Source organism: Hemicordylus capensis, chromosome 1, assembly GCF_027244095.1.
Source record: "Hemicordylus capensis ecotype Gifberg chromosome 1, rHemCap1.1.pri, whole genome shotgun sequence".
In the NCBI taxonomy this organism is placed as follows: Eukaryota; Metazoa; Chordata; class Lepidosauria; order Squamata; family Cordylidae; genus Hemicordylus; species Hemicordylus capensis.
The window spans coordinates 280308957-280326557 of record NC_069657.1 but is presented as its reverse complement, the minus strand read 5'-3'; the positions used below and the strand labels follow the sequence as shown (position 1 = coordinate 280326557).

The window sequence follows — 17601 nt, the reverse complement described above, 5'->3', positions numbered from 1 at the left end:
CCCCACTAGGGTTCCAATCCATGGGGCCCCCAATCTGGCTATAGACTAATGAGAAAAACTAAGGGCTAGTAATGATTTTATCATCATCTGTAGTTTGGCTCCAAGATGTCTGTTGTCCCAGGCGCTGCTCGTGAACTCTCCCCCGGTGGGGGGCAGCTTCTTTAAGGTAAATGGAGTCGGTGCTCGGTGCCGCCCAGCAGCCCCCTCAGCGGGGAATCACCTCCGCCACTCACCTGGCCGCTGGTGGGGCCTTGCCTCTGCGGGAGCCAGGTGAGTGGCGGAGGTGATTCCCCGCTGTGGGGGCTGCTGGGCAGCACAGAACACTGGCTCTGTTTACCTTAAAGAAGCCGTTCGCCGCCCCCTCCGGAGGCGCTTTCACAAGCCGTGCCTGTGTTGTCCTGATCGCTTCAAAATCCTCTTTACTATCTGAATTGCTCATTTTTTCTGCCATGTCATTGGACTGTGGGGAAAACGGATGGCTATGAAGCCTCCCTTTAAAATGAGGTTAAAGGAGCAAGTGCTCCCTTAACTTCATTTTTATGATCATCTAGCAGACTCGAGGAGGGGAGGGGGGGTCCCCATAATGCACCGCAAATTTGCGCTGTGCATTATTGGAGCTCCGGGGGGTGGGGCAATGTAGGGCAACGTGTCCTGGCACCCCAACCCTTGGAGCTGCCAGCAGCAGCCATGCTCGTCTGGACAGGTGATCCGCCCGCCCAGGAAGGTGGAATGATTGTTGGCAGGGAGGTAAGCTCTAGAGCTTCCTCTCCACAAACCCTGTAGCCCTTTCTCACTGCTTGTGAGAAAGGGCTCATTCTCTTGAGCAAGACCACAGGGTTATCGTTCACAATCTCATGTAGCACATTATGCCTTGCCAATATAGATTGACAGTGTTTCATTACTGACTTGGTTGCTTCTGGTGCTTCCAAACAAAAACTCCGATACTTTTTTTCAAATGGTAATCAACCAAGGGAAGATAATCTTTCTGTCTACATTTCAATAAGTCCATTCTTCACTTCTGTCAAAATCATTTTTTAATTTCATGAGACATGATCAGTTCTTTTTGTTTGTTATTTCTGCAAGTTTGACATCTGCTACATGACTGTCCTAAATCTTCAACTTGAGCACACATGCATTGCCTGGCCAATAAGCAATTGTTCAAGCACTTATTTCATAGCACAGCTCCCAGATGACTCTTGAGCATAGTATTCACATTTTCCCCCTTAGGTCTTGTGGTACTATTATTCTGTCAGTTTTAAAAATGTGTCCATCATGTATACTTAATTTCTCTTTATTTTTCTAATATATCTTCTGGAACTTTCACTCTGGTCATTCCTACAAAACAGTATCTGGAAGATTTGCAAACTCTATCATTCGCAGTCACTGTTTAAAACTGCTTAAGTTTTAGTTCTGAGTTTAGCAAATGAGACATCATAAGGTATATAAGCAACAGAACTTACTCCTACTCTGTGTTCTATGCATTTCCTGGACAGAACATCAGCAATTGTTAACTCTCCACCTGGGAGTTATTCAGACATGGCTTCATGCCCTCGGTTATTGGAAGGGTGAATCTGCTTTGCAGCAGATTTGGAGCTGTTTAATTTGCGGCATTAAATGGTCTGTTCGCATTTCTTTGGCATTTCCTCAGCTCCTCTCCGCATTCCTGTGGATCCTTCTCTGTGTGCGTTCCCACAGCTTGCTCTGGGTTTTTTCTCCCATCAATCACATCTCAGAGGAGGCGCAAGGCACCTCCCTTCATTATTACTTTTTTTAAAGTTTGGCAGCCAGCCGGATTTCTTTGAAATTAACCAGCCAAAATAACAGAACATTTAACTCAAACCTGCTGAATCTGACCCAAATCTTTGCTGATTTTTATAATTAACTTGCATCTGCCTTCATCACCTCATGCCCCCCCCCCACTCCCCCGGCCATTTAAGAGGCAAGGGAGTTGAAAGTAAAAATCATTGCTTTTTCTCTGTGCTAGAGAAAAATGCAGTCTCATGGAATCAGCTCGAACACAAAGGGGTCAGGTTACATCGAACCTGTACTCTTCATTGTTAAGCTTCCAACAACATATGCATATGTTAAGCCTACCTAGGTTCCTATGGTGACCAGGCTTCAATAAGATGAAGACGAACCTGAAAGCATAGGAAGACCCACATTTTGCATGTACTTTCATTTAAATCAGGAATTTCTCCCTCCCCCTCCCCTTCTGGACTGCCTCCACAGAATCTCACCAATCTTCCATAAGCCGCCCCGCCCCCCACGCCCCCAGCATTTGCAAATGCAAATCACTCAAAGACCAGACCAGACCAAGCTGTCAAATTCTCCTTTCTGACCTGGTGTTCCGGAAATCCACCCAGCAAACATTTAAAAACAAAATAAAATATGGAAGTTCAAGTTTGGAAAAAAGCCAAGTTATCTGCAATGGCCCATCCACACATCACAGATAAGCACTGAGGCATACTTGAAGCCTCTGGGGTTTTTTCAAAAGCCGTTGAAAATAGAGGATGTTTTTACGCCGGACATACAGTAATTCGGGCTAAGCCAGAATGTGCAGCCATAATTCGGGGGGAAACAGAGTCGTGTCTGAACTGGTCACTGATAGTCTGCAGCGACTTTGGGATAAATCCAGCTGATATGTGGACTGGAACCCTCCATTCCGGAAGAGATTCAAACTAACAACCATGTGTGTAAAAGCTCTAGGTCTACATACCAGGTGTAGATATACTTGATGCTTCCATATACAGCAAAGAAAGGCTTTTGGAAAACTACCTGCAATGGCTGGAGAATGTGGTCTGCTTCCACAGTCATTGTTTTCCCAGTGATAAATTGGTGAAACCTTGTGCATTCAAACACTATTACTAAATGTTTTGAGAGATAGATGTCAATACTTTGGAAGCATATGCAATAGGTAATCTTTTTGCAACAAGGTACTCAGCACATAATCCTTTACCCCTGGCATCTATTTTCAAAATTATTGGTTCTCTCACTTTTTTTAAACTTCTTATACTAAAAAAACTCCTTGCAAATTATTTATAAGCTTGAACTCATAACTATCCATGTTAAGATTTGTCAGTATTTTGCCTCAAGTCTTGCTTAACTTTCAACTTTCAGTTTTGCTAAACAACTTGAGAAAGTTTACTTGATGCTGTTCTGCTTAATAAAACCATAATTTGGGGGAGGGGCATTATTTTTGCTTCAACTATATTGGTAACATATAGAGGTGCTCTTGCCCCTGGACTTCGAGGCCAAAGTGCAGGGCCTCCACAGCCCCTGGGGGCCCTCAAATCCTTTTCAGTCTGTCCCGGGTGGTATGGTCACCTGAAGGAGCATGATGATGCTTAATTTATGGGGGGGGGGGACCTCCAAAGGCCTTGAGGTCTAGGCTCCAAAATGACCTCGGTGCACCTCTGGTAACATATTTGCAGACAACTGCTGCATAAGTGAAACTAGGGGGGCAGCCAGGGCACATGCCCTAGGCATCACTGGGGGGGGTTTCCAGTGACATGCTTCCCCCCTCCCCAATTCACGATTTTTAAATATATTTCCCCCCCCAAAAAAATATTAACCTGTAGCCCCTTCGGAGGGCTTCCTAAAGGCTGCAGGGGGTTCTGCAAAGGCTCCCCCTCCTGCGTCAGCCTCTTAGAACACCGCCACAGTCCATCCCGGTCTGATTTCAGGCCTGTTCAGGCCTACAAAGATCAGTGCAGCGGCCATTTTGGAGGTCACCGCACATGCTCAAAAGGCCTCTGTGAGGCCTGGCAAGGCCTAGGACCTCGCAGGGACCATTTCAGCATGTGCGGCGGCCATTTGTTTTTTTTAAAAATGGCCACCACACATGCTCAAATGGCCTCTGCGAGGCCCTAGTCTAGTTTTTTCCCTGATCTAGGGAGTCAGAAGAATGCAATGGACCCGAGCATTTAAAAAACAGATATAGATGGCACAAAAGTAAATGGACAAAACATCCCTTTAAAAGATAATGTTGGTTTAATACCTTGTCAGCTGGCAAAATTGAAGTGTGGGGGCGGGGGAGAGGCAAGGAATAAAATTGAAATATTCACTCGCATGCTGTATAATTCTCTATACAGAGCTCTATCTTTATCTGCATATTTGTCAAGCAATCTGATTATAAGGTTTGTGGGATTTCAAACTTGGAAAGTACCTGCCTTTAAATTGTGTCATGCTTTAAAAAAAAAAAAAACTGCTGTAAGAATTCACACCCAGAAATGTTGCATTTGCAATGTATTGCCATCCCTGTGTTGTGCAGTCTTACCATACTGAGAAATGGCTTGTCTTCTGAAATAAGTGGTTAGCGTGCTGCAAATGATTCCCTTCAATTTAGCTGAGTTGTACTCAAGTTTTTATTGCCTGTGCATCTCAAGTAGATTTGCTCAAGTTTCCTTGCCTTCTAAAAAAGTTATATTTTAGAATGCCTTAAAATAAATCAATGCAACTCCCTTTTTACTTTGAACACAATTGTTTTTAAAAGACACATTGAATAGTTATGCTGTGATTCTGATTGACTAGTGCATTTGATAAACTAGACATAAAGTTTACTGTCCAGTCTGCCTGTTGCTTTCCCATTGCAACCATCTCCCTTTAAGGCAAAAGCTGTTTGGACAGAAAAAACCCATCACTGAATTTCTTGGAGGCAGCAACCTGTAGTGAGGTGTGCTGAGGTGGCAGAGCATTTGCTAAAGAGAGCTTTCACTGCTTAGCTCTCATGTGCTGCCCAGCACATGGATGTGCTGCGTTTCCTTGGGAAGGTGACTGGCACATATGTGCCACATGTGTGGTTGTATGTGTGTATTCATGTGTGTGTTGCTTACAACCCGTTTTTCTTGAAAGTGTCTGGAGTTGTATTTTTGAGCTGATATTATGGTAAAGTTATCTGAAAGATGGGTGTCAGATGTTTGGACAGGGGCGCAATTTCAGTGCTTGCCCTAGGCGCTATTTTCCCTAGATACGCCCCTGAACTGCTGAGAATTATTTGTCTGACTAGCAGGAAATGCCTATGCAGATTTGGTCAAATCATTAAGTCTTAAACCAGCTCCACACAAAATTGCTGCTACTTCAAAATTGCTTTCACGTGATGGTGAAAGATTCCTTTGGAATAGCAAACTCTGACCCCTTCCTTTGTAGATTTTTAAAAAGACCCACCCCTGGGCCCTCAATCTTGCACCAAGTTTGACTAATACGAATATGACAAATATTTATATACCGCTTCTCAACCAAAGTTCCCAAAGCAGTTTACAGACAGAAATTAATCAATTAATTAAATTTTACAGCTCCCCATCAAGTATGAGGAGACATACCCTCATTGCAGTGTATTTTGCTACCCCTCAGTTTGAAGGCCTAACTATACTGTGTAATCTTCAACACCTACTGCTGGCAGCCTGGAACCTTTACACACAGCAGGCTTTATGGTCTGCGAGTTTACTGGGAGGCTTTTCTGCGACAAAGAAAAGTTGTCCCAAAAAACCCTACACAAATAGTGGATTTTTTTTTAACCCCAGATATAAATTGAGCTATACTCTAACGCTCAGTGAAAAACCCGAATTGTATGTGAACTCCCTGATAACTCGCAGGGACTTCAGGGTAAATCTGGCCGATATGTGAATGCACCCCCTCCATTTTGGAGGAGATGCAAGTTAGCTTTAAAAGCCTTGTGTGAAAAACTTCCTGGCAACCTTCCTCGTATAAACTTCCTTTTGAAAGCCACTGGTTTTCATTAGATAAAACCAGAAATTCTGTTCAGAAATTAGATTTCAAAATAATTTATGTGGATGGGTTGTAATATATCCCTTCTTATTATTCATGACAATAATTCATATCCCTGCTAACTGAACAAAGAGGCACCCTTTAAAGCAGGGATCCTCAACGTTGGGCCCCCAGATGTTCTTGGACTTCAACTCGCATAATCCCCAGCCAAAGGCCACTGGGCCTGGGGATTATGGGAGTTGAAGTCCAAGAACATCTGGGGGCCCAATGTTGAGGATCCCTGCTAAAGTAGTGATTCTCTTACATTTAGCAGTGGGAGAGCAACTGGCTCTATCCATTCCCAGCACAACATCCCTTCAGCGGCTGTTGCTGGCATCTACCTTATATTCCCTTTTAGATTGTGAGCCCTTTTGGGACAGGGAATCATATTATTTATTATTTACTATTTATTTACTTCTCTATATAAACTTCTTTGAGAACTTCTGTTGAAAAGTGGTATATACATATTTGTCATTTGTCGTAATTCATATCCTACTCTTCTTTCACTTTGCACGTTTCAAGTAATTATTGCAATTTTTCTCCTTCACAGTCCTTCTTTTGAGTTTCCAATTCCAATATTTATTATAGGGCCATGCATGTGTGTGATACAGCAGACAGTTATATCACACATTATTTCCCAGGCTTTTAATTAAAATTAATCTTTAAATTGTTTAATTGTTTTAATTTCTGAAATTGTTTTAATTGTTTTACTCTGTGAATTGTTTTTAATTGTTCTTATTCTGTGAAAGTGTTTCAGTGGTTGTAACTTGGATTATGTACACCACATCTATCTATCTATCTGTCTGTCTGTCTGTCTGTCTATATCTCAAGTGGTATATAAATATGATATGAAGCTCACTAGGTGCCCAGTCACATATCTCTCAGACTAACATACCTCACAGGGTTGTTGTGAAGATAAACACAATCATGTACACTGCTCTGGACTCCTTGGAGGAAGAGCAGGATATAAATGTTAAAAAAATAAAAATAAAATAAAAATAGAAAATGTGAAGAGCCGTGCTGGATCACACCAGGAGCCAGCTAGTCTACTATTAGAGAGCCAGGACTACTGTGTCCTGTTGAGTCTGCAGATGGCTGAAAATCTGGGTTAGCTGCTAGCTGCTGGGTTAGCTGTAAAATGTGAAACAGTCTGTGGGATATTGGGACAATCAGTGAGCCGTTGTTTGAAGAAACATGCCTTGAATTAGAAGAGCACCAAGAAATGGAAACGATCCATTCCGGTGCCTGGAGGAAAACAGCAGTGGTCCTTAAAGAATGTCTCCTTTGGGAGGCACTAGGCAATAATTTATTCTGTTAAAACCCAAACATTATGGCTCAACATTTCTTTGCTGACATTTACAACCCATCCATTTCCCAGAGCTCTAAGTTCCTTTGCTTGGAAGGAATCCAGATGGGAGCACATGGGCAATGTAGCTGGATGAGATGAAATGGAATGGAAGAAAAACACAATTTTCTCACTAACAATAGAAAGAAAAAGCCGCTTGTGCTTCTGCCACACTCTGCCTCCGGTAATGCAGACAGAGCTTATGGATAATTGAAGAGATTCTTAAATAAGGTTTTTCTCCTTTGCTGAGATCCTGAGGCCAAGCCAATGCATTTGCATTTTTTAGGGGCATAGTTACTTTTTTCTTTAAATCGCCAACAAAATCGTTGACAGGCACACTCACTGACAAGCTGATGCAATGATTGTATGAATGTGGTTCTCCTTGATATCAGTAGGTTGTGACATAATTTCACCTCATAGCTTCTGGAGAAAGTCCATCTCACAAGACAAGGTCAGGAGTATAACAAGCATCACTGGTTACTGGTCCACTTCTGGGCTAGATTCAAGGTGCTGGTGTTGACTGCCCCAAGCAGTAGTGTACTGGAGGGGCGGGGTATAAATATTTTTTAAAAACAAACAAAGGGAGCACCTGCCTCTTAAATGACAGATCACAGAGACGAATGGAAACAACTTGCTATATGGTCTGTCTCATGAGCCTCATATTCCATCTTTCACATTTGAACACATGAGGCACAAGAGGGCTAACTTGTGAACCGCATAACCAATTTGAACCAAATTTGCTACAGCTGTACAGACACATCAGTGGCGTAGTTTGTGATGATGATGCCATCCACCCCAGTTCAAGATGGTGGACATGTGAATGTTTATGGTTGGGCTAACTTGTGAAGATGGTAATTAGCCATTAAGATTATAGTGAAAGTATAGTAGGCAGATTAGTTCTTACGAGTACAATGTTGTTTTGCCTAGGAAAATCTAGTGGGCCTGCACCAGCTGCTTTTGGAGACAATACTTGGACTCCTGTTGTCTTTAAAGGGAATGAAATTAGCTTGTATCAATAAGCTCTTATGGACTTCCTAGATGAGTTATTTAAGTGCTAGCAAAGAACAGTATTTTAACCACATACTGCCAAGTGCAAAGAATCAGTGAAGTAAGCTAAAATTCCCATTAAACTAAATAGGACACACCTTATTGCTCTTTATCACCATTTCTCTGCTTGGAGAAAACAGCCAAGATGTACAGTACTTATTCTGTACTATTCACAACCATGGGGCATATAAAACGGTATATTAAGGTTGAGGAGATTTCTTTTGTTTTCCTGTTAAAATGGATTTTTGTGCATGTTACATTTTCAATGGTATAAGAATCCTATGGTATAAGAATCCGAGGCAGCAAGACATAGAGGGATGTGTGCGTGTGTGCATTCATGAGTGTGGCTATTTAGGACCCAGTCCTATAACGTTTATCAAGTTTGGTTCATAGTTTGGCTCACAGTATTTCAACAGCATCATAGAAGAGTTTATGATACATTTGCTGGCAGCAGCAAAGGTTATTTATGATCAGGACGATGGCAGGGGCACAAAGCTTCCCTCCTCCTCATGAGCCAGATCCAGACTTGGGGCAGCTGCTATTTAAATTTTGAAAATAAAATGGTAATCTGGCTCACATCACACCCTTATGGTATCATCTGTTTGGGCTCTTTAAAAGGTGGTTTAAGAAACAACCCTACTCATACTTTAAAACCTTATGTTTCATTTGTATCCACCCTTGTGCTGCTGGGCAGTCTTGATGCTACACATCCTCTTGAGTTATAGTGGTATAAACAGAGGCTATAAACAGAGGCTTCCACCACTAAAGCAAAAGCAGCACTCTATGTTTGCCACTTAGGCATGCCAACTTGCTGTGCAATGGCCTACAAAGCATTGAAGGGGACTTTGTTTAAGAATAGTGCAGAAGGCCTCTAGAAAGCCATGACCCACTCATATCCTTTCTGTGTATTTTATGGACCTACCAGAAAAGTTCCGTGCAAGTAGATAGAAAGCAACAGCCCACTACCACAGTGGTAGGGATGATGGAGCGTTGTGGGAGTCAACAAATGCACCCTCTGTCAGTGCCGGCCGGGGCCTGTGAGGTTAACATTTTAGTAATTACAACAAAACTGGACCTAATCCTTGGTCAGCTTTGCTATGAAGGAGGACTGAAGACTTCATTTTGTTGGGAAATGGATACACATTTAATTCTTGCTTTTTAAAAATGAGCAGTTATGCTTTCCCCCCTGTCTTTGGTATCAGCACTGAACACAAGGAAGATTTCCTTCAGATTGGGTTATTATCTACACACGCTAAATCATCATTCCCTAAAGCATTTCCCATACAGTTATCAGTTTTGTTCTGCTTGCAGGCTCAAATTTGAGCAAACTTCCATGTTGCTGGAATATGTAGAACTTATTTCTTTTTTAAAAAAATGAGTTATTAGCAGTATTATCCTTGGTAGCAGTATCAACCTATAAAAAGATGATTGCACATGTTTTTCACAAATGTTCTGATAATGGAATTTTGGCTATGCTTTGTACAGCTAAAATAAAATATAAATGAACAGAATCAAAAACATGGGCACTTCAAATGAGTCATGATGAACAGTTTGGGGAAGGCTGTGAACAGAGGCATCAGAGTTAATTGAAAATGTAATGCCTAAAGAAAATCCTTAATTTTCTCTCCACTCATAAAATATTTAAATTGCTCTTTGGTGGCATCTTCTCTTTGATCTTTCATTTCAGAGAAGAGGGGGTCTTATCCTTAATTAATCAGTCTACAGTGTTGTTAAAACCAACAATGACTGTTAAAGAGAGATGAACAAATACTCTGAAATCTTCCACCATTCTGGCTAATGGGAGCAACTGGGCTTTCCTGATTCAAGCCCTAGAGTCACTGAAGAGGTCCTGAGCTGTTGTTCCATACAGGTGGCCCTTGTTATCCACAGTCCTGTTTTGCGTATCCATGATCGGGCTATATAGAACCAACCTCGTTATACGCTGTTCAAAAAATACTCAAAATTCGCCTATCCGAAATGACTTCCGATGTCATTTTCAAGCACTATTTTGCACCACAAAGCCATTTTGTGGCTCTTTCTTTAAAAAAAAATGTTTTTTCCATGATTTTTTCAGAAAATCGGAGGAATTAGTGGTGATGGTGGGGCATTCCTGGACAGCTGGAGGCCTGGAGAGCATGGTGATTGATTGATTGATTGATTAAGTGCCATCAATTCAGTGTCGACTCTTAGCGACCACATAGATAGATTCTCTCCAGGATGATCTGTCTTCAACTTGGCCTTTAAAGTTTCTCAGTGGTGCATTCATTGCTGTCGTAATCGAGTCCATCCACCTTGCTGCTGGTCGTCTTCTTCTTCCCTTCAGTCAACTTTCTCCAGCATTATAGACTTCTCAAGCGAGCTGGGTCTTTGCATAATGTGTCCGGAGTATGATAAACCAAGGCGGGGGAGGTGGAGGTGGCAGCAAGAGCTCCCTCCCTGAGCCCACCTGCCTCCCAAATGACAGATCAGGCCATTTTCGGCCCATTTATGGGCTCTCTACATGCTTGCGTGTGCAGAGGTCCAAAATGGGCAGGCTCAGGGAGAGAGCTCTTGCCACCACCACCTCCCTCACCTTTGTCCCCCCTCAAGAGGCAGTCCCTGCCACAAGGTGGTGGATGGTTAAAAGTTTTTAAAAAAATTGCCCCCCAAGCCCTCAAGAGTGGGGGGCCCTCCAAAGCCCAGCCCCTTCAGGTCCGGGCTTCAAAATTACCTAGGTGTGCCCTGCCTTTGGGCCTCCCCCTGTCAATGCATAATTTACATGTATTGCAAATTATGCATGAATAAATAAAATAAACCCATTTTAATTAAAAATGTTAATTAATGGTGGATGAAATTGGAGGAGAGGGAAATGGCTGTCCCTTCACTTGCCTGGCAACAGATCCATGTGTTGAAAAGTCTTCTGGGCAGGCCGAAATCCAATAGGCAAGCCTAGTTAGTAGAAGACAGGTGAGGACACTGGTGCCTATAGAGCTCCTAACTCTTTGAATAATACGTTTGAACCAGGAAGAGATATTATCATATTCACAGACCAAGGAAGAACATTGTGTAACATTTTCCCCCTACACTGGTGAAATGCATGTGCCTGTGCTTGGCATTCGATTATGTGTATTTGCAGAACATGTCAATAAAACAGTTAACTGCTATGAATGCTTATTGCATTGCCAGTTATTCCTCATTGTGCAACAATAATACAAAATCTCTTGCACAGCCACTGCCTTACAAAGGTGTTTCTTTAGCAACAGGGAATGGATAGTGATTAGAAGACTCCTGTTACATGCAACAATAGACCTTTTGTGTTATTATGGGGATTGGTCAAATATTTCAACAAGCAGGAAATAAAAGATCTTTGTTGCAAGCAAAATTGGTCCTGAACAACTTCAGTAACATCTAAACGCATGGAAGAAGAGGTAACCACATCATAACAGTGGTAGCAGGGGGAGAAACAATGTCCATAAACTTTAAATAGTCCACAAAATGTGATGGTGTTGTATTTATATAACAGTGGATATTAAGAAGAAAGTGTAAAAGAACATTATCCTCTGTTATATAGTATAAGAACTAGCGGGGGGCAGGCAGGGAACCAATGTGGGTACCTTATTAAACTTCATATACAACCATGTGATTTTACAGCCTTTTTCAGGGCAGAGCACAAATGTGAAATCTACTGAGATTAATGAGAGTTATGCACACAGTTTAGTATTGCTGAACTCCACTGCTGTGACTTAAGGACATCTATCTATGACATGGTTCAAGCACTCTGAAACCCTTTACACAGAGCAACTCTGTAGTCACAGCCATAAGGAGGATGTAACACAGGAGCTCAAGCAACCATTTTGATAGGCCTGCTTCTGTCGGCAGTTTGCACAAACTGGGCAGCTCTGTTTACAAGAATCACTGCTGGGACCTGGCCAAAGTGAATGCATCTCATGCATTCACTGTAGTCACAGCAGCAACGAAGGAAAACAAAATACTATGCCTTTTGTTGACTTTCTGAAGATAGTTTATTAAACCCCAACAGGAGGTACTAGTACTCCCAGAAGTACTTGAAGGGCTCCCAGGGGATACTCTGAGCCTTTCTGCCACCCCACAATACAAATGCACTGTTTTTCCCCCACGTGAGGATTGCTGGCTTGAAGCCTATGCATCATTATGTGTGCACATCACTATGTGTTCACTGCAGGTGGGGAGGGAGGAGAGTGAATAGAGTTCCCATATTCAAGCATTCCAAATCCAGGCACCCTAATTTGCATGTTATGCAAATTAGCTTGCAAATAATTTGCATATTTTGCAAAATTAACTGATGCACTGTCCAGACAACTCGTATTTGCTCTGGATATCCATCTACCAACAATAGTTGGGGAGGATTGCTTTACCTGATCATTTTCTTGAGCAGTAAACACTCAGATTTTATATCCAAACACTTTCTAATATACACATTCAGTTTTTAACCTCGTCTAATTAACTGTCTGTAGTGCTGTCATGGATTCCTCACCAACTGCAGACTACCACCCCACTCCATTTTCCAATAATACCTGAATATGCTAATTATTGGTGAATAAATATGCTATTTATTGGTTTAAATATGCTATTTATTGGTGAAGGTGAAGATACCAAATAAGATTGGTGAGGATACCAAATCAAAGCTCATCCTAAGAAGCAGTGTTGAGTGCATTTTCATCACCACTAAATTCTGACCTTACAAAACTGGTGCTAGTGATTAAGGCTTTCATGCTTGAGCCTTGTCACAGTCACTGTTTACATACTGAGATAAGTACATAAAATGTAACACCAAAATGAATTCTTTTGATTTAGAATACTAGTATAGGCTGGAAAAGCACAGGGGACAGGGAGAATTCATGGTGGCTTAAAGCAAAATATATATACACACACAAAGTAATATCTGTAGAAAATAAATGAAGACTATACTAAGTATAAGATATTAATAGCAGCAATAGAACAAGTAGAATTAGGGAAGCCATAAAAGGGAAGAAGACTTCCTTCAGAAAATGGAAGTCCTGCCCAAATGAAGAGAACAGAAAGAAACATAAACTCTGGCAAAATAAATGCAAGGAGACAATAAGGGATGCAAAAAGAGGGTTTGAAGAGCATATTGCTAGGAGTGTCAAGGGGAATAACAAAAACTTCTTTAAATGTAAGTGCTATTGCTATTGCTATTGCTATTGCTAAATATATCAAAAGCAGAAAACCTGCCAGGGAGGCGGTTGGACCCTTAGATTATGAGGACATGAAAGGGATTATTAAAGAGGTTATGGACCCTTAGATTATGAGGACGTGAAAGGGATTATTAAAGAGGTTATGGAGATTGCATAGAAGCTGAATGAGTTCTTTGCATTTGTCCTCCCAGTGGAGGGTACAGACCGTATACCCACTCCAGAACTATGGTTCTTAGACTTGGAGGCTGAAGAACTGGGCCAATTTGAGGTGACAAGGGAAGATGTTCTAAACTGTCTTGAAAAGCTAAAAATTAACAAATGATTAGGGCCAGATGACATCCACCCAAGAGTTCTGAAGGAACTCAAATGTGAAATTGCTGATCTCCTAGCAAAAATATGTAACTTGTCGCTACTGTAATCAGGCTCTGTACCAGAGAACTGGAAGCTAGCTAATGTAACTCTGATTTTCAAAAAGGGATCCAGGGTAGGGGTGTGCAGAACCAGTTTGAATCATACCTGGTTTGATTCAAACCAGCCTGGTTCTACAGGTTCAGTCCTGAACCAGACCCTGCCTCCACCCCCCAAATGGGGCCGGTCCAAGTTCAAACTGAACTGGGCCTGGTTTGGATTGAAATGGTTAGATCCAGTTCAACCAGTCCAGGTGGCTATGCTAGTAATGGGGAATCTGGTAGATTTTCTAAAAAAAATTTCTTTAACATATTTCTATGCCGCCCAAAACATACGTCCTCTTCTGCAAGGGCTAGAGCTTAGCTTTTAAAAAAGGAAGCAAGAAAGCTGGGAATCCGGGCAAGCTAATGGGCTAACTGGGCACCAGTGAACATGCTTAAAATCTGGTAAATACCCAGAAATCCAGGGGAGAAGTCAACCTCAAGGGTGAAGGCATTTCTTCTCTGCTCCTGATTGTCTGGTTATTTGCTGAAGCTCAGCATACCCCTCCCTTCACCTTAACTGAGAGTCTTCAGAACATTAGCATTGAGTACTCCCACTGACGTTAATAGGACACATAAACGTGTCCCATTAATTTGCTTATGAATACCTTATGTGGATGTGTCAGTGACTGTAGTAGCCTGTCTCCCTAAATGTAACACTTAAATTAAATTTAAATTCAAATTTAATTTAATTTAATTTACAATTAAATTAAAATTAATTTACAATTAAATTAAAATTAATTTACAATTAAATTAAAATAACAATTACAATTAAATTAAATTTAAGTTCAAATGAAATGAAATGAAATTTAAATTCAAATTAAATTAATTTTTATTTAAATATATATATTTAAATTTAAATATAATATAATTTAATTTAAAGAAATTAAATTTGTGTTTTAATGTCTATATGTATATACACACTTTTTAATGTTACAGTTACGAGACAGGTGACTTTAGTCACTGACTGGCTTATATTCAGAAGGTCACGTTATTCATAAGCAGTCTTAGAGGTCATCCACACAATCAAAAACTATGTTCTACTCAGGTTTGGGCCCTGTGTGTGCTCCCATTTTCCGGTTGTGTGGGTAGCTTTAACTTTGACCTTGCTTCCATACAATCATGTCTACCAGGTTTTCCTCTTACTTTGCTTCCACGCAACTGAAAACTGGCAGCACACACAAACCTGGGTAGAACACAGTTTTTGATTATGTGAATGACCTCTTATTGAAATGAACTGAATAATTTTATTTCTCTTATTAACCTCAGTGGGAGCACTCATGAGTAATTTAGTCTGGATATAAATCAGTTACTAGAGTAGCCTGTTGTACAACTGGGATATTTAAATTTGTGTGGGTGTGTGGTTGCATGATACAAAATCTCTATGGGGTATCTGAGCCAAGGTTTGCAACAGAAGGGATACACTTGTTAAAAAAGGACTGGGAACCCTTGTGTTAAAGAATGACATCAGATTTTACCACTGATGGTGCACCTTTTGTTCAAAATACACAGAAGGTTTAATTTTGGAAAATTCGTGTTTCATTATAGCTGGCTCTTGCTTTCCTTAAAAATTAAAACATTTCTATTTGCCTCTTTGCCATGCAGCACCAGGGCAGTTAGAACATAGCTAGAAACAACAACCAAATGCAATCAAATATTCACTCGCCTCTTTAACCATTCTGTCCTTAATAAAGGTAAAGTTGCGCCATTGAGTCGGTGTTGACTCCTGCGACCATATTTGCCCCTAATTTCTCTGGGACAGAAGTTTGGCTGAAGTTAAACATGCAAATAAGAGGTTTAATTTAAAAAAAAAAAAAATTCCTGCTTTCCTTGGGGCTTCACTTTATAGCCCTTGTGGTCTGAGGTCCTTTTTTTCTCTGGAAGGCTTTATTTAGGTTATATCTAAATAATTTTTTGTTACTCTTTATAATTCTGGTAGTTTGCTGTTCCGATTCCTTTTTTGACCTGCTGGAGCCTTATTGCAGATTTACATTGCAGTTGCCATCCTATTCTTTTTCTTTTTCTTTTCCTGTTTCAGTTATTTGGATGAGAATGCCACTTGTTAAACTTGCATTTGGGGTGGTATAGAAATGTATCAAATAAATAAATATTGAATAAATAAAGAAGCCCCTTTTTATGTTTCCATACTTGTGACAAAAGAACATGAATTAGCACCTGGTGACTTGAATGTAAGGGATGAATGGGATTCTCTTCCTGAATGATCGGTGTGAAAAGGTAGTGTGCATAATCCAGAGAAATTCAGGCCCACCTTGGTTACATTGGAATGGATGGGATTTAAACATATTGTGCTGAAGTCCCACTGATGTCATTGAGTCTTAGAACATTGGGTCACAGGTCCTGCAGTGAGGGTGTCATTGCAGTTAAAGCATCTCGAGCTCTTTATCATGTGGACTGCCCACATCAACCTTGCTATAACCTCCTAGGAAATCCATGCTTTAGACCTAGATTCAAGCAAGGGAAATGCTATCACATCAAGCTGTGGTGTGCATTGTCAGCTTCCCAGAGGCATGTGGCAAGGTGCCTGTTGGAAAGAGGGAAAATGCAAGCCTATATGGAGCAAGGCAGTTCTTAAAGGTAAAGGTAAAGTTGTGCCCTTGAGTTGGTGTTTACTCCTGGCAACCACAGAGCCATGTGGTTTTCTTTGGTAGGGGTTTACCATTGCCTCCTCCCGCGCAGTGTGAGATGGTGCCTCCCTATATCGCTGCTTCCTGATATAGGTGTTTCCCATATTCTAAGAAACATACCAGCAGGGATTTGAACCAGCAACCTCTTGCTCACTAGGCAAGTCATTTCCCTGCTGCACCGTTAGGTGGCAGTTTTTACCCAGCTTTAAATGTTATAGCCACAGTGAGGTGCCAGCATCTTAAGGAAGCAGTTTTCAATACTTCCTGTGTGGCAAGTATAATCAGATCCTGGCAGCCTGCCTAAGAGTCTCTGACTCATGCGCTGAATGTAGGGTTGCGTGTTTTGTATTTTTTATGTTTTGATTTGTACCAAATCCGAATCAACCCCATTTTGTATTTTGGCCAAAATTAAGCTTTCTGAATCACCCCAGTTTTGTTTTGTATCCGAATTAATCCAAATCCGAATTAATTCAGATTTAAAAATGGATCACATGGTCAAAAGAGTGGGTGGGGGTTATAGTGCCCAATGAGTAGAAACTACCACAAAAAATTCAAAGGAATTGGGAAAACTGCTGATTTTGGGTGAATTTTTGAAGTTTGCGCATCTTTCAGATTTCCCCATAGAGTATGATGGAGGTTTCAGGAAAAGTATAGCTTCACGCGTGGGTGGGGGAGGGGTGGCCCAGAGTAGAGTGTGGTTGGTGGTAGTGCCCACTTGGTACAAGGAAGCTACCACAATTTTTTCAGAGGAATTTGGCAAAGGGCTGATTTTTAAAGAATTAATGAAGTTACGCGTCTTTCAGATTTTCCTCATAGGGTATAATGGAGGTTTCTGCAGTCCCATAACTCCACCTGAGGGGCACTTGGGTGGCCCAGAGCAAGTGGCAGTGTAGTGCACATAGGGTGCCAACCACCCACATGCGTTGCCAACCCATGAAGTACAGGGTTTTGTTGTTCTAGAGGTATTCTGAGAGTAGATTCTCTAGTAGCATATGAGAGTGGATTCATGGTTTTTCATTAAAAATCTCATTTGCTACCAGAAAATCTAAACTCAACACCTCAGAAACAACAAAGCCCAGTACCCCAATGGGTTAGCAATCCAGGGGGGTAGTTGGCACCCTCTGTGCACTACACCACCACTCGCTTCGGGCCATCTCAGTGCCCCCCAGGTGGAGTTA

At 41.4% G+C, this 17601-nt stretch overlaps 1 protein-coding gene across 3 annotated transcripts in view; it reads left to right on the top strand.

Annotated features, from left to right (window-relative positions):
• Nucleotides 1-17601, top strand: part of C1H2orf50 (chromosome 1 C2orf50 homolog) — a 127166-nt gene that overhangs the window by 69293 nt on the left and 40272 nt on the right. The window lies entirely within an intron of this gene.